Here is an 18,744-nt window from a genome sequence, read left to right as displayed (position 1 = left end):
GTAAATCGTCTCTGCACTCTCTCTAATTTATTGATATCCTTCCTATAATTCGGTGACCAGAACTGTACACAATATTCTAAATTTGGCCTTACCAATGCCTTGTACAATTTTAACATTACATCCCAACTTCTGTACTCAATGCTCTGATTTATAGAGGCCAGCGTTCCAAAAGCCTTCTTCACCACCCTATCTACATGAGACTCCACCTTCAGGGAACTATGCACTGTTATTCCTAGATCTCTCTGTTCCACTGCGTTCCTCAATGCCCTACCATTTACCCTGTATGTTCTGTTTGGATTATTCCTGCCAAAATGTAGAACCTCACTCTTCTCAGCATTAAACTCCATCTGCCAACGTTCAGCCCATTCTTCTAACCGGCATAAATCTCCCTGCAAGCTTTGAAAACCCACCTCATTATCCACAACACCTCCTACCTTAGTATCATCGGCATACTTACTAATCCAATTTACCACCCCATCATCCAGATCATTTATGTATATTACAAACAACATTGGGCCTAAAACAGATCCCTGAGGCACCCCGCTAGTCACTGGCCTCCATCCCGATAAACAATTATCCACCACTACTCTCTGGCATCTCCCATCTAGCCACTGTTGAATCCATTTTATTACTCCAGCATTAATACCTAATGACTGAACCTTCTTAACTAACCTTCCATGTGGAACTTTGTCAAAGGCCTTGCTGAAGTCCATATAGACTACATCCACTGCCTTACCCTTGTCAACATTCCTCGTAACTTCTTCAAAAAATTCAATGTTTGTCAAACATGACCTTCCACGCACAAATCCATGCTGACTACTCCTAATCAGATCCTGTCTATCCAGATAATTATAAATACTATCTCTAAGAATACTTTCCATTAATTTACCCACCACTGATGTCAAACTGACAGGTCTATAATTGCTAGGTTTACTTCTAGAACCCTTTTTAAACAATGGAACCACATGAGCAATACGCCAATCCTCCGGCACAATCCCCGTTTCTAATGACATCTGAAAGATCTCCGTCAGAGCTCCTGCTATCTCTACACAAACTTCCCTCAAGGTCCTGGGGAATATCCTGTCAGGACCTGGAGATTTATCCACTTTTAAATTTCTTAAAAGCGCCAGTACTTCCACCTCTTTAATTGTCATAGGTTCCATAACTTCCTTACTTGTTTCCCACACCTTACACAATTTAATATCCTTCTCCTTACTGAATACCGAGAAGAAATCGTTCAAAACCTCTCCCATCTCCCTCAGCTCCACACATAGCTGACCACCCTGATTCTCTAAGGGGCCAATTTTGTCCCTCACTATCCTCTTGCTTTTAATATAACTGTAGAAACCTTTCGGATTTACTTTCACCTTATTTGCCAAACCAACCTCGTATCTGCTTTTAGTTTTTCTAATCTCTTTCTTAAGATTCCTTTTACATTCTTTATACTCCTCGAGCAATTCCTTTACTCCATGCTGCCTATATCTATTGTAGACATCCCTCTTTTTCCGAACCAAGTTTCTAATATCCCTTGAAAACCATGGTGTTTTCAAACTTTAACCTTTCCTTTCAACCTAACAGGAACATAAAGATTCTGTATCCTTATAATTTCACCCTTAAATGACCTCCATTTCTCTATTACATCCTTCCCATAAAACAACTTGACCCAATCCACTCTCTCTAAATCCCTTCGCATCTCCTCAAAGTTAGCCTTTCTCCAATCAAAAACCTCAACTCTAGGTCCAGTCCTGTCCTTCTCCATAATTATATTGAAGCTAATGCTATTGTGATCACTGGACCCGAAGTGCTCCCCAACACATACATCTGTCAGCTGACCTATCGCATTCCCTAACAGGAGATCTAACACTGCCCCATCTCTAGTCGGTACTTCTATGTATTGTTGCAAAAAACTATCCTGCACACATTTCACAAACTCTAAACCATCCAGCCCTTTTACAGAATGAGCTTCCCAATCTACGTGTGGAAAATTAAAATCTCCCACCATCACCACCTTGTGTTTACTACAAATATCTGCTATCTCCTTACACATTTGCTCTTCCAACTCACGTTCCCCACTAGGTGGCCTATAAAACACTCCTATCAGTGTCACTACACCTTTCCCATTCCTCAATTCCATCCAAATAGCCTCCCTAGAGGAGCTCTCTAATCTATCCTTCCAAAGCACCGCTATAAGATTTTCTCGGACAAGCAATGCAACACCTCCTCCTCTGGCCCCTCCTACTCTATCACAGCTGAAGCAACTAAATCTAGGAATATTTAGTTGCCAATCACACCCTTCCTGCAACCATGTTTCACTAATAGCTACAACATCATAGTTCCAGGTAGCAATCCACGCTTTAAGCTCATCCACCTTTCTTACAATGCTCCTAGCATTAAAATAGATACATTTAAGATACTCTCCACCTCCTCCTCTCTTTTCATCCCTAACAATGCATTCAAATTTATTATTCTTTTCTTTCTTCTCCCCTACATCTTCGGGCTGAGCGCATCCCTTCTCCATCACCTGCCTTTCCTCCCTCACACACAGTCTACTTACTTGCTCTACTGGTGAACTAACCTCCTCTCCCATAGTTTCCTCAAATTGATTCCCGCCCCCCCATCTTATTAGTTTAAAGTCTGCCCTGTAGCCCTAGCAAACCTCCCTGCTAGGATATTGGTCCCCCCAGGATTCAAGTGTAACCCGTCCTTCTTGAATAGGTCACGCCTGCCCCAGAAGAGGTCCCAATGATCCAGAAACTTGAATCCCTGCCCCCTGCTCCAATCCCTCAGCCACACATTCATCCTCCACCTAATTCCATTCCTACTCTCACTGTCGCGTGGCACAGGCAGTAATCCCGAGATTACTACCTTTGCGGTCCTTCTTCTTAACTGCCTTCCTAACTCCCTGTACTCTCGTTTCAGGACCTCTTCCCCTTTCCTTCCTATGTCATTGGTACCTACATGTACCACGACCTCTGGCTCCTCACCCTCCCACTTCAGGATATCTTGGACGCGATCAGAAATGTCCCGAACCCTGGCACCAGGGAGGCAAACTACCATCCGGGACTCCCGATCACCTCCACAGAACCACCTGTCTGAACACCTGTCTAATAAGCAATGCTTCAGCCGGGGGTCCTAGTGTGAGGTCCTCTCCAAAGCCACTGGGGTCATCAGGCACACTGCAAAGTCCACAACCCACACATGGACTCATGGAGCAACGCAGCCCAGATACCGGCCCTTCAGCCCATTCAGTCCATGCCAACCACAGTGCCCACCTAACTAGTCCCAATTTCCAATGTTCGGCCTCCATCCCTGTCAGCCCTGCCCCTGCATGTGCCTGTCCAAGATCTCCTTAAACCAGCTCCTCTGGTTGTCTCTTCATTATATGTAGTCACCAACCTCTGTGTGAAGAAAAATCTTGCCCCTTCAGTCCAATTTAAATCCTTCCTCTCTCATCCTAAGTCTATGCTCCCCTGGTTTTGGCCTCCAGTACCCTTGTCTCTGGAAGGACTGTTGAGTAAATCCTTGGTGTACAAAGTAAGGGGTGAAGGAAGTCCGTTGGCTGAGCTAGGGCAGTCTCAATGGTTCAAGTGGTCTCACTGTGGAGATTTGCTTGGATCAGTCACTCTCAGAAGTGCCCAGTGTCCTGACCTGATCACCGGTCCAGGCTCTTGTCCCCGGGGACACTCTCCACAAAATACCCACCCATACACACACTTTGCACACTTGATAAAATGCACAAGGGCACATACGTATTTTCCTGGTGGAGCCCTTGGTGATTTCACTGCACTAACCCCACCGAGGCTAACATCCTGAACTGAAACACAGCCAACTTTGAGTGCATTAGAACATAGAATATTACAGAACAGTACAGATCCTTCATCCCACAACGTTGCCCCAACCTTTAAACCTACTCCAAGATCAGTCCACCACTTCCCTCCTACTTAACCCCCCCCCCCCCATTTTTCCATCTAAGAGCTTATTCACTTCGAGATACAGCACAGTGACTGGCCTTTCCGGCCCAAGGAGCCCGCACTGCCCAATTACACTCATCTGACCATTCATCTTTGGAATGCGAGAGAAAACCAGGGCACCTGGTGGAAACCCATGCGGTGATGGGAGAATGTATGAACTCCTTACAGACAGCAGCGGGAATTGAACCCAGGTTGCTGGCCGTAATACCATGTCACCTGTTAAATGTGCCTAATGTCTCTGCATCTACACCACTCCTGGTTCCATGCACCCATTGCTCTCTGTGTAAAAAGCCTACCTCTGAAATTCCCCCCCCCCGTTAAATTTTCCTCCAAACACCTTAAAATTAGAAGACATAGACCATAATATATTGGAGCAGAATCAGTCCATTCAGCTGATTGAGTCTGCTCTGCCATTCAATCGTAGCTCATCTATTATCCCTCTCAACCCTACTCTTCTGCCTTCTTCCTAAATAATCTTTGATCCCCTGATTAGTCAAGAACCTATCAAACTCCACCTTAGATATAGACCATAAGACAAAGGAGCAGAAGTCAGCCATTCGGCCCATTGAGTCTGCTCCATCATTTCATCATGAGCTGATCCAATCTCCCCTTTAGTCCCACTCCCCCACCTTCTCACCATAACCTTTGATGCCCTGGCTACTCAGATACCCATCAATCTCTGCCTTAAATACACCCAATGACTTGGCCTACACTGCCACCTGTGGCAACAAATTCCATAGATTCATCACCCTCTGACTAAAAATATTTTTTCACATCTCTGTTCTGAATGGGCGCCCTGCAATCCTCAAGTCATGTCCTCTTGTACTAGACTCCTCCACCATGGGAAACAACTTTGCCACATCCACTCTGTCCATGCCTTTCAACATTCAAAATGTTTCTAAGAGGTCCCCCCTCATTCTTCTAAACTCCAAGGAGTACAGTCCAAGAGCGGTCAAACATTCCTCATATGTTAACCCTCTCATCCCCAGAATCATTTCAGTGAATCTTCTCTAAACCCTCTCCAATGTCAGCACATCCTTTCTTAAATAAGGAGCCCAAAACTGCACACAGTATTCCAAGTGAGGTCTTACCAGTGCCTTATAGAGCCTCAACATCACATCCCTGCTCCTGTACTCTATTCCTCGAGAAATGAATGCCAACATTGCATTCACCTTCTTCACCACCGACTCAACCTGGAGATTAACCTTAAGGGTATCCTGCACAAGGACTCCCAAGTCCCGTTGCACCTCAGAACTTTGGATTCTCTCCCCATTTAAATAATAGTCTGCCCATTTATTTCTCCTACCAAAGTGCATGACCATACACTTTCCGACATTGTAATTCATTTGCCACTTCTTTGCCCATTCTCCCAATCACATTCTCCCAATCTATCCAAGTCTCTCTGCAGTACTACCAGCCCCTCCACCTATCCTCGTATCATCAGCAAACTTAGCCACAAAGCCATCTATTCCATAATCCAAATCATTGATATACAATGTAAAAAGAAGCGGCCCCAACACGGACCCCTGTGGAACACCACTGGTAACCGGCAGCCAACCAGAATGGGATTCCCTTATTCCCACTCTCTGTTTCCTGCCAATCAACCAATGCTCTATCCACGTATGTAACTTTCCCATAATTCCATGGGCTCTTATCTTGTTTAGCAGATTCATGTGCGGTACCTTGTCAAAGGCCTTCTGAAAATCCAAATACACAACATCCACTGCATCTCCCTTGTCTAGCCTACTTGTAATTTCCTCAAAAAATTGCACTAGGTTTGTCAGGCAGGATTTTCCTTTAAGGAAAACATGCTGAGTTCTGCCTATCTTGTCATATGTCTCTAGGTACTCCGTAACCTCATCCTTGGCAATCGACTCCAACAACTACCCAACCACTGATGTCAAGCTAAATATACCCAATGACTTGACCAGTACAGTCACTTGTGGCAACAAATTCCACAGATTTGCCATCCTTTGGCTAAAGAAACTTTTCTTTACGTCTGTTCTAAATGGATGGCCCTCTACTCTAAGGCTGTAGCTGTGTCACCTGACCCTAGGCTCTCTACTAAAGGAAACATCCTCTCCACATCCATATTATATCCCCTTGTATTAGTCATTTCATCCTGGAAAAAGACTCTGGTTATCCCATCGATGTATGCCTCTTATCATCTTATACATCTCTATTGAGTCACCTCTTATCCTTCTTCACTCCAAAGAGAAAAGCCCTACCTCACTCAACCTATCCTCATAAACCATGCTCTCTAATCCAGGTAAATCTCTTCTGCACCCTCTCTAAGCTTCCACATCCTTCCTATAATGAGGAGGCCACAATATTGCCAGTTTGGTCTAACTAGCATTTTATAGAGCGGCATTGTTACCTTGCTGGTCATGAACTCAAAACGCTAATGAAGTATTAGGCAGGATGTAGCTGGGGTCGACTGGGTGACTCTTTTTAAAGGCAAAAGAAAGGTTGGCAAGTGCAAGGCTTGTAAAATGGTCATACCAAGAATTCAGAAGCAGGATATTCATGTTATAGTAGACACACCGAGTTCAGGAAACCCTGGCTGATGAGAGATATCGAGATTCGGGTCAGGAAGAAGGAAGAAGCATAGATCTCATTTGGGCAGCTGGGTACAAATAAACCCCTCAATGAGTATAAAAAAAACTTCAGAGCAGTCTTAACAGGGAGATGAGAAGGACATAAAAGAGGGTATGAGATGGATTTAGCAGGCAGGGTTAAAAATAATCCTTCAGTTCTTCAGTTATATTAACAGTAAAAAAGCGACTAAATAAAGACTCAGCCATCTTAAAGACCATGTGTGGAGCCCGGAGGAGATGGCTGAGATTTTTAATGATATGCAAAATGCTGGAAATCCAAAGTAGCACAAATGAAATGTTGGAGGAGCTCAGCAGGTCAAACATCATCGATGGAAAGGAATAAAGAGTCAACATTTTGGAAGGATCAAAATGTCAATGCTTTATTTCTTCTGAGAGTTTCAATGTCTATCTCTCCTCAGTGTTTATAGTGAGAATATCATGGATGCCAAAGAAATTAGGGCAATAAGTAGTGAAGTCTTGGAACACAATTACCTTACAAGAAAGGAGGTATTTGCAGCCTTGAAGTTCATTTAGATGGGCAAACCTCTAGGCCATGACCAAGTGCACCTCCAAGACCTCATGGGAGGTTGGGGAGGAAACTGCAGAGGCTCTTGTGGAGATATTTGCTTTGTCAATAGCCGCTGGTCAAGTTCCAGAAGAGTGTAGTTAATGTTGTTCCATTGTTCAAGAAGGGTAGCAAAGACAGGACAGGGAACTACAGGCTAGTGAGCTTGACTTTAGTTGTCAGAAAGTTACTGGAGGGAATTCTGAAGAACAAGATCTACCATCACTTTGATATCCTACTTGTAATCTCCTCAAAGAATTCAGACAAGTTCATCAGGCAAGATTTTCCCTTAAGGAAACCATGCTGACTTTGTCCTATCTTGTCCTGTGTCAAAAGTACTCCATAATCTCATCCTTAACAATTGACTCCAACATCTTCCCAACCACTGAGGTCAGGCTAACTGGTCTATAATTTCCTTTCTGCTGACTTCCTCCTTTCAGAAGAGTGGAGCGACATTTGCAATTTTCCAGTCCTCTGGCACCATGCCTGAGTCCAATGACTTCTGAAAGATCATTACTAATGCCACTACAATCTCTACCACTACCTCTTTCAGAACCCTAGGGTGCAGTTCATCTGGTCTGGGTGACTTATGTACCTTTAGGTCTTTCAGCTTTTTGAGCACCTTCTCCCTTGTAATAGTAACTGCACTCACTCTCTTCCCTCACACCCTTCAACATCTGGCACAGTGAAGACTGATGCAAAATACCCATTTAGTTCATCTGCCATCCCTTTGGTTCCCGTTATTATTTCTCCTACCTCATTTTCTAGCAGTCCTATATCCACTCTCATCTCTCTTTTATATTTTACATACTTGAAAAAGCTTTTACTATCCACTTTGATATTGTTTGCTAGCTTGCTTTCACATTTCATTTTTTCCCTCCTAATGATTCATTTAGGGTTTTAAAAGTTTCCCAATCCTCCATCTTCCCAGTGTTTTTGCTTTGTTGAGAGGTAACTGCTTTACACAAAGGGCAATGGAATGAGCTGCCAGTGGAAGTAGTTGTGGCAGGTGTTACGTACTCGTGACACATGACAGTGGAGCCCTTGTCATGTGACTGGGGTTGATGCTGTACTGGACTTGAGGTGATGGTCTTGTGATGGTGGAATGACATCATTTTCCCGCCAGTAGAGATCATGTGACAGGTTTTTTTTACAGGTTATAAAAGGTAGACCCCACCCTGTGAGGAGGGGCAGTTCGTGGCTGGATTTGCCAAGTTGACTTCATGCCACTGCGCGTTTGAAGTGATGACGCAGTTTAGTTGAAGGATGAAGTTTTTATTTAATGCCTAAAGTTTAAAAGGTCATTGCCAGCAGGTTCTTTATGATTCTGTTAGTTTGAGAATTAGAGGAGAGTGAAGATTCAAAGTTGGAAGTTAAAGATCGAGGAGAATCGCTTTCTACGGTGAAACGGGGGCGACCTTTGTTTGATCCTTATTTGGAAGGATTTCGTTGACTATCTTCGTGTTAATCCCTGGGTTTACCAGAAAGGATTGAGGATAGTGAGGAAGGAAAGGTCAGTGCCTTTAAGCCGTTCTGTTTCGTAACTTCTTCGTGGGAAGTTCGACGTCGGGGATCGAAGCAAGCGACGTGAAAGAGAACCTAAATCGTCCTGTAAAGTCTCTCCTTTTAAATGGACTGTGAGCATATCAAACTTTTGGCAATATCACTTTAAGAACTGTTTTGGAATACCACTTTAAAGAACTGTTTTGGAATATCACTTTACGAACTGTTTGAACAGCCGCTCAGCAGCTGTTTCCGGTTACGGTAGTGTTTGTTTACTTTTGGGGGGTTTGTTTTCTGTGTTTAATAAACGTGTTGTTTGTTATAAGAAACCCTTGCCGAACTCATATATTTATTGTTGCCTGAATACGTAACATTAAATATGGGGGCTCGTCCGGGATTGAATCTTTTGAGTTTACATGCTTGCTGACTTTTAAATCGGTGTTTTGGAAACGGGGATTACTCGGTTCTTTTGTTTGGCTTGTTGTGGTATTCGGCAGCAATGAATATTGATGAGTTTCTGGCTTCGCCAGCTGCGGAGGTGTTGGCGAAGGCGAAAAAAACTGAGGTGTTTGAGCTAGCTAGTAGATTGCGACTTAAAGGTATTTTGCAGACTACTTCTAAGGCTGTAATACAGAGGAAAATCGCGTCACACTGTGGATTCGGGTGTTTTTGATGAATCGATTTTAGAGTCGTTTCAAATAAGTAATCTGGAGATGCAGTTGCAAATCGAACAAATGAAATTGGAACAAAGTAAAGCTGATTTGGAGAGGTGTAAATTGGAGGCAGAACAAAAGAAGAGAGAATTTGCATATGCAATGGAGGAATTAAGGACTGGAAATCAGTCTTCTGGTTCTAAAAAAACGTTTGTTGCTAGTCAAGAAATTAAATTGGTCCCTCCATTTAGTGAAACAGAAGTGGAAAGGTATTTTCAACATTTTGAAACTATTGCTCGGATGTCAGAGTGGCCGAAAGATAAATGGTCAGTGTTGTTACAGAGTGTAATTAAAGGCAAAGCACAACAAGTTTACACAGCTTTAACAGCCGCGCAAGCACTTGATTATGATATTGTAAAGAGTCATATTTTAAACGCATATGAGTTAGTCCCAGAAGCATATAGGGAAAGATTCAGAAGTTTGAAAAAGTCTGTGGAAAAAACTTATGTGGAATTTGCCTATGATAAAGCTATGTGTTTTGAGAGATGGGTTTCTTCTAAAAATGTAAATGGGGACTATGATACATTGAGAGAGCTGATTTTAATGGAGGAATTTAAAAGGAGCATTCCTGTTGAAGTAAGGACCTACTTAAATGAGAAGGATACTGATAAATTGCAGGACTGTGCTAGATTAGCTGATGAGTATGTTTTGATCCATAAGAACAAATTTCCTCAGGGCAGAATTTTTAAGAGGAAAAATAACACGGAGACTCCAGGTAAATTTGAAATTAAATCGGAGGTTAATGAGAAAGTTGATGAGAAAGGAAAGCCTGTGAAGGAAAGACAGTTTGGTCTTACTTGTAACTATTGTAAGAAGCCTGGCCATGTAATAGCTAACTGTTTCAAATTGAGAAAGAAAGAGAAGGAAGCAGTTCCAGATGCTTGTGTGCAACATACTGAAGCACCTGTAAAGTTACAGGGTTTGATAAAAACAAATGAGGCTTTGTTAGAGTCTGACCAAGTTAGAAAGGGATATGATCATTTTATAACTGAAGGGTTTGTATCCTTGAAGGAAGGATCTACTCTGGTGCCAATGAAAATCCTTAGGGATACTGGTGCTTCTCAGTCATTGATGTTAGACAGTGTGTTGAAGTTTGATGAAGAGTCTGATACTGGTGAGGTAAATTACATAAGAGGTGTTGGAAGTGATTTTATGCCTGTACATTTACATAAAGTAAATTTAAAGTCGGGGTTAGTTACTGGATTTGTTAAAGTAGGATTACAGCATAGCTTACCTGTGAAGGGTATTTCTTTATTGTTAGGTAATGACTTGGCAGGTGGACAAGTTTTTCCTGAAGTGCATTTGACAATGGAGTCAGAGGAACCAGAGTTGAATTCTAACACAGATTTTTCCTGTGTTGTGACTAGAGCTATGGCTAAAAAGATTGATGCGCAGAATGAGGTTGTTATTCAGGACTGTTCAACTCAGGATTCGAGTTTTGAGGATGTGTCAGAGACTTTCTTATCTTCGTTGTTTGAACAAGATTCTGGGAGTAAGTCTGACTATAAAGATTTATCTTTGTCTAGGAAGGAGATGATAGCAGAGCAGAATAGAGACTCTGAGATTATAAAATTAAAAGAGCAGGTTTTACTAGATAGTGAAATTGATAAGGTGCCAGTAGGATATTACTTGGAAAAAGGAGTGTTGATGAGGAAGTGGAGATCGCCTACAATTCCTGCAAGTGAGGATTGGAATGTTGTTTACCAGGTAGTTGTTCCAAAAGCTTATCGAAATGAGATTTTGACTTTAGCTCATAGTGTGCCTTTAGGTGGACATCAAGGGGTAAGGAAAACTGTGGACAAGATTTTAAAACATTTTTACTGGCCTGGTCTAAGAAAAGATGTGGCGATGTTTTGTAAAACGTGCCATACTTGTCAAATTGTGGGTAAACCAAATCAGGTTACACCAGTAGCTCCATTACAACCTATCCCAGCATTTGGTGAACCATTTTCTAAAGTTATTGTAGATTGTGTTGGTCCATTACCAAAGACAAAAACTGGTTATCAGTATTTGTTGACTATCATGTGTACTTCTTCTAGGTTTCCAGAGGCAGTACCACTTAGGAATATAAAAGCTAAGACTGTGACAAAGGCCCTTATAAATTTTTTTACTTATTTTGGATTACCTAAGGAGATACAAACTGATCAAGGCAGTAATTTTATGTCTGGATTGTTTCAACAGATAGTTTATAAATTGGGAGCTAAGCAAATCACTTCGTCTGCATACCATCCAGAAACGCAGGGTGCCTTGGAGAGGTTTCATTCTACCCTCAAGAATATGATTAGGACATTTTGTGTGGAAAATGAAAGTGACTGGAATGAGGGTATAAACTTACTTTTATTTGCAGTAAGGGAATCGGTACAGGAATCTTTAGGTTTTAGTCCATTTGAACTTGTGTTTGGGCATAGAGTTAGAGGACCTTTAGCTTTGTTGAAAGAACAGTGGATTAATAAGGAAGTACACACTAATTTGTTGGACTATGTGTTGAAATTTAAGGACAGGTTACATAAAGCTTGTAGCTTAGCTAAGGAAAATTTAAAGTTGGCTCAGGAGAAAATGAAGACTTGGTATGATAAAGACGCTAGGATGAGGATGTTTAAGCCTGGAGATAAGGTGTTGGTTCTTTTCCCAGTGCAGACAAATCCTTTACAAGCTAGATTTCATGGTCCTTATGAAATTGTGTCTAAAATCAATGATGTGGATTACGTGGTAAAAACTCCAGATCGTAGAAGGTCAACACAACTTTGCCATATAAATATGTTGAAACCATATTTTGAGAAACAATCTGATACTGTGACTGTTGTGGTTAGTGAGAATGAGTTTGATTTAACTAGGAACATGATAGATAATTCATCTGACTTTCATTCTAAATCCAACATTGTTTCTGTTAGGTTACCAAATTCAACCATTCTGGAAAATATTGATGAAAAATTAGCACATTTACAGTTAGAGCAGAGACAACAGATGAAGGAGTTGATTTTTAAATATAGGGAGTTGTTTCCAGATGTTCCGAGAAGGATTACTATAGCTTCACATGATGTAGATGTTGGGGATGCCAAACCTATTAAACAACATCCATATAGGATGAACAAGGAAAAATGTGAACTTGCTGAGAAAGAAATTGAATATATGTTAGAGAATAATATCATTAGACATTCTAACTCGAATTGGAGTTCGCCATGTGTTATGGTGCCAAAGCCAGATGGTAGTATTAGGTTTTGTACGGATTATAGGAAGGTGAATGCTGTAACGAAAACAGATGCATATCCAATTCCTAGAGTAGATGATTGTGTGGATAAAGTTGGAAAGGCAAAGTTCCTTACAAAGATTGATTTATTGAAAGGGTATTGGTGTGTTCCATTAACGGACAGAGGTAGAGAGATTTCTGCATTTGTAACTCCATCTGGATTATATGAGTATAATGTTCTTCCATTTGGGATGAAGAATGCCCCAGGTACTTTCCAGAGGATGATTAACTTTGTGATTCAGGGATTGAAAGATACTGATGCTTATATTGATGATTTAGTGACAGGAAATGATACTTGGGAAGCACACATTATTGCGATGGAGAAATTGTTTGAAAGGCTTTCAAAAGCTAACTTAACTATTAATTTAGCTAAGAGTGAATTTGGACATGCCACTGTGACTTACCTTGGTTATGTTGTGGGTCAAGGTAAGGTAGCTCCTGTTCAGGCAAAAGTTCAGGCAATTTTAGAGATTCCCGCTCCAACGGGGAAAAAAACTCTCAGAAGGTTTTTGGGAATGGTAGGATATTATCGGAAATTTTGTAAGAATTTTGCTAATGTTGCCCTTCCATTAACTAACCTTCTGCGGAAGAATGAGAAGTTTGTATGGACGGTGCCTTGTCAAGAAGCATTTGAAAAATTGAAAAAAATGATATGTCAACAACCTGTGCTTAAGGCACCTGACTTTGGAAAACCTTTTTCATTGGCTGTGGATGCTAGTGATGAGGCTGCAGGAGCAGTATTAATGCAAAGGAATGAGGGTGATGAGGTTGATCATCCAGTAGCTTACTTTTCTAAGAAATTTAATAAGCATCAAAGAAATTATTCGACAATAGAGAAAGAATTGTTATCTCTTGTTTTAGCTTTGGAATATTTTGAGGTATATGTTAGTACAACTCAGAAACCACTTATTGTTTACACTGATCATAATCCGTTAGTTTTTCTGAGTAAGATGAAAAACAAAAACAGAAGGTTATTAAATTGGAGTTTGATGTTACAAGAGTACAATATTGTGATGACTCATATTAAAGGTAAAGATAATGTGGTTGCTGATTGTCTATCTCGATGTTGAATGTACACTGTAATTTTTTTTTTGGAGTGGTTTTTTTTTCAATTGTAACACTCCTACTGTATTGTGACTTATAAGCTGTTATATGATGGTGTTGTGTATTGTGTATGTTATACAATTTATACCTTTGTTTTTCTTGTAAGCAATTGTTAAAAATTTTTGTTCTTGTCAGACCAAAAATGTGTTTTTTGGAGGGAGGTGTTACGTACTCGTGACACATGACAGTGGAGCCCTTGTCATGTGACTGGGGTTGAAGCTATACTGGACTTGAGGTGATGGTCTTGTGATGGTGGAATGACGTCATTTTCCCGCCAGTAGAGATCATGTGACAGGTTTTTTTTACAGGTTATAAAAGGTAGACCCCACCCTGTGAGGAGGGGCAGTTCGTGGCTGGATTTGCCAAGTTGACTTCATGCCACTGCGTGTTTGAAGTGATGACGCAGTTTAGTTGAAGGATGAAGTTTTTATTTAATGCCTAAAGTTTAAAAGGTCATTGCCAGCAGGTTCTTTATGATTCTGTTAGTTTGAGAATTAGAGGAGAGTGAAGATTCAAAGTTGGAAGTTAAAGATCGAGGAGAATCGCTTTCTACGGTGAAACGGGGGCGACCTTTGTTTGATCCTTATTTGGAAGGATTTCGTTGACTATCTTCGTGTTAATCCCTGGGTTTACCAGAAAGGATTGAGGATAGTGAGGAAGGAAAGGTCAGTGCCTTTAAGCCGTTCTGTTTCGTAAATTCTTCGTGGGAAGTTCGACGTCGGGGATCGAAGCAAGCGACGTGAAAGAGAACCTAAATCGTCCTGTAAAGTCTCTCCTTTTAAATGGACTGTGAGCATATCAAACTTTTGGCAATATCACTTTAAGAACTGTTTTGGAATACCACTTTAAAGAACTGTTTTGGAATATCACTTTACGAACTGTTTGAACAGCCGCTCAGCAGCTGTTTCCGGTTACGGTAGTGTTTGTTTACTTTTGGGGGGTTTGTTTTCTGTGTTTAATAAACGTGTTGTTTGTTATAGAAACCCTTGCCGAACTCATATATTTATTGTTGCCTGAATACGTAACACAGGTACAATTCCAACACTTAAGAGGTATTTGGATAGATTCATGGAGGGGAGAGCCTTGGGGGGGATTATGGGCTGCTGGGACTAGCAGGGAGGAAGCTATGGTCGGCACAGATGAGCTGGGTGGAAAGACCTATTTCCGTACTATGCTACTCTCTGAATATAACTTGTCAAACTTAACTTTGCCTGAGTTAAATTCTATTGGCCATTCCTTGGCTCATATTCCCGTTCAACCTTATACACTGTGCACCACTCCACCAATTTTGGTGTCATTTGCAAACTTAATTGTGCCACCTATGTTCTCTTCCAAATCACTGATATGAACATACAGGTCCTTTGACCCACGATGTTGTACTGACCTTTCAACTTACTCAAAGATCAATCTAACCCTCCCTCTCCCATAGCTCTTCATTTTACTATCATTTAAGGGCCTATCCAAGAGTCCCTTAAATGCCCCTAATGTATATGCCTCTACCACCAACCCTGGTAAATCATTCCATGTACCTAACACTCTCTGCATAAAAAAACTTATCTGACATCCTCCCCAAACTTTCCTCGAATCACTTTAAATAAATGTCCTCTTATAGAGAGCCAGGCAGCGATGGTCCTGGAGCCCTCAGAGGCTCCATCTTCCTCTCAGCCCAACCCTCCCCTCTCCACTGACACTACCAGCTTCTCTTCCCCCCTCAGATCCCAGCTGTCATCTGTGCCGGGTCTTTACCATCCCCTCCAACCTTCAACTCTCTAAGGCAGAGTGCTCTGTCCTCAGTAAGGGCCTTACCTTTGTCCCCCTTTGCCCACACCTCAGCGAGTTCCGCGTACGCCATGATGCTTAACTCTTCTTCTGCCGGCTCTATCTCCGAGCTTACTTCTTTGGCAAGCACTCCCCCACCCCCACCAATGACCCCTTCTCCCGTCTTCAACCCTCCTCCTCTTCATGGACACTCCACTCTGGTCTTCTACCTGCTCTGGATCTCTTTATTGCTAATTGCCAATGGGACATCAACCGTCTCGACTTCACCACCACCCTGTTCCAATTTCAACCTCACTCTTTCGGAACGCTCTGCTCTCCGCTCGCTCTGCACCAATCCCAACCTCACTATAAAACCCGCTGATAAGGGGGGCATTGTTGTAGTCTGGCGTACTGACCTCTACCCTGCCGAGGCACAGCAACAACTCACTGATACCTCCTCTTATTTACCCCTCAATCATGACCCTAACAAGGAGCACTAGGTCACTGTCTCCCATACCATCACCAACCTTCAGCTCTGGGGATCTCCCATCCACTGCCACCAACCTCATAGATCCCACACCCCGCACTTCCCGTTTCTACCTCCTACCCAAGATCCACAAACCTGCCTGTTCAGGTAGACCCATTGTCTCAGCTTGCTCCTGCCCCACTGAACTCATTTCTGCATACCTTGACACTGTTTTATCCCCCCTTGTTCAATCTCTTCCCACCTATGTTCGTGACACTTCTCATACTTTGAATTTTTTCAACGATTTCAAGTTCCCTGGCCCCCACCACCTTATTTTCACCATGGGTATCCAGTCCCTATATACCTCCATCCTCCACCCGGAAGGTCTCAAAGCTCTCCACTTCTTTTTGGATTCCAGACCTAACCAGTTACCCTCTACTACCAGTCTCTTCTGTCTAGCGGAATTAGTCCTTTCTCTCAATAATTTCTCCTTTGGCTTCTCCCACTTCCTCCAAACCAAGGGTGTAGCCATGGGCACCTGCATGGGTCCCAGCTATGCCTCCCTTTTTGTTGGCTTTGTGGAACAGTCCATGTTCCAAGTCTATACGGGTATCCGACCCCTCTTTTCCTTTGCTACATCGACGACTGCGTTGGCGTTGCCTCCTGCACGCATGCTGAGCTCGTTGACTTCATAACTTTGCCTCCAACTTTCACCCTGCCCTCAAATTTACCTGGTCCATTTCCGACACCTCCGATTTCTTGATCTTTCTGTCTCCATCTCTAGAGATGGCTTATCTACTGATATCTACTATAAGCCTACAGACTCTCACAGCTACCTGGACTATTCCTCTTCCCACCCTGTTTCTTGTAAAAATTCCTTCTCACAATTCCTCCGCCTCCGCCACATCTGCTCTCAGGATGAGGCTTTTCATTCCAGGATGAAGGAGGCGTCTTCCTTTTTTAAAGAACGGGGCTTCCCTTCCTCCACCATCAACTCTGCTCTCAAACACATCTCTCCCATTTCCCGCACATCTGCCTTCACCCCATCCACCCGCCACCCCTCTCGGGATAGGGTTCCCCTTGTCCTCACCTACCATCCCACCAGCCTCTGGGTCCAACATATAATTCTCCATAACTTCCACCACCTCCAACGGGATCCCACCACCAAGCACATCTTTCCTTCCCCCCCCCCCTTCCGCTTTCCGCAGGGATCGCTCCCTATGTGACTTCCTTGTCTACTCGTACCCCCCATCCCTTCCCACCGATCTCCCTCCTGGCACTTATCCTTGTAAACGGAACAAGTGCTACACCTGCCCTTACACTTCCTCCCTTACCACCATTCAGGGCCCCAGAACGTCCTTCCAGGTGAGGCGACACTTCACCTGTGAGTCGGCTGGTGTGGTATACTGCGTCTGGTGCTCCCGGTGTGGCCTTTTATATATTGGTGAGACCCGACACAGAGTGGGAGACCATTTCGCTGAACACCTACACTCGGTCCGCCAGAGAAAGCAGGATCTCCCAGTGGCCACACATTTTAATTCCACGTCCCATTCCCATTCTGATATGTCTATCCATGGCCTCCTCTACCGTCAAGATAAAGCTACACTCAGGCTGGAGGAACAACATCTTATATTCCGTCTGGGTAGCATCCAACCTGATGGCATGAACATTGATTTCTCTAACTTCCGTTAATGCCCCTCTCCTCTTCTTGCCCCATCCTTCCTTTCCCTCCCTTTTTTTCCCTCTTTTCTCTCTCTCTCTTTGTCCCTCTCACAATCACTCCTTGCCTGTTCTCTATCTCCCTCTGGTGCTCCCCACCCCTTTCTTTCTCCCTAGGCCTCCTGTCCCATGATCCTTTCCCTTCTCTAGCCTTGTATCCCTTTTGCCAATCACCTTTCCAACTCTTAGCTTCATCCCACCCCCTCAGGTCTTCTATCATTTCAAATCTCCCCTCCCCCTCCCACTTTCAGATCTCTAACTACCTCTTCCTTCAGTTAGCCCTGATGAAGGGTCTTGGCCCGAAATTTCAACAGTGCTTCTTCCTATAGATGCTGCCTGGCCTGCTGTGTTCCACCAGCGTTTTGTGTGTATGTTGCTTGAATTTCCAGCATCTGCAGATTTCCTCATGTTTGAGTAGATGTAGTGTGTATGAATTTCAGCAAGGCATTTGATAAGATACCCCATCAAAGGCTTATTGAGAAAGTAAGGAGCATGGGATCCAAGGGGACATTGCTTTGTGGATCCAGAACTGGCTTGCCCACAGATTCCCTCGCGTTTGCATTATCATCAAGATCAGCTTTACTTGTCACACGTACAATAAAACCTTCAGTGAAATGTGTTGTGTGTGACAATGACCATCACCGTTCAAGGACTGAGCTGGCAAGTGTTGCCAGGCTTCACGTGACAACATGGCATGTCTGCAACTTACTAACTCTAACCTGTACGCCAGGAATGTGGGAGAAAACACACACAGATACAGGGAGAACGTTCACACCCCTTACAGAGATCAGGAAGATTTGTATCCACCCTGTTGCCCTTAAGTTGCCTCTTGTCCTCTCTTGCTCCAAAGAAAGTTTGACAAACAATAGAGCTCGACCTGCAGGTCATGTGTTGCTCCAAATTCTGGCATCCACAGTCATAGAGTCATGAAACCCTACAGCACAGAAACCAGTCCCTTTGGCTCATGTAGTCAATGCCAAACTGTTATTCTGCCTAGTCCCATCGACCTGTACCTGGACCACAGTCCTCCAAACCCTTCTCATCCATGTTCTTATCAAATCTCCTCTCATATGTTGAAGTTAAACCCATATCCACCACTTA

The sequence above is a fragment of the Hypanus sabinus genome, chromosome 4, assembly GCF_030144855.1.
Source record: "Hypanus sabinus isolate sHypSab1 chromosome 4, sHypSab1.hap1, whole genome shotgun sequence".
NCBI classification, from domain to species: Eukaryota; Metazoa; Chordata; class Chondrichthyes; order Myliobatiformes; family Dasyatidae; genus Hypanus; species Hypanus sabinus.
The sequence above is the reverse complement of the archived record's forward strand: the minus strand, read 5'-3'. Positions refer to the sequence as shown.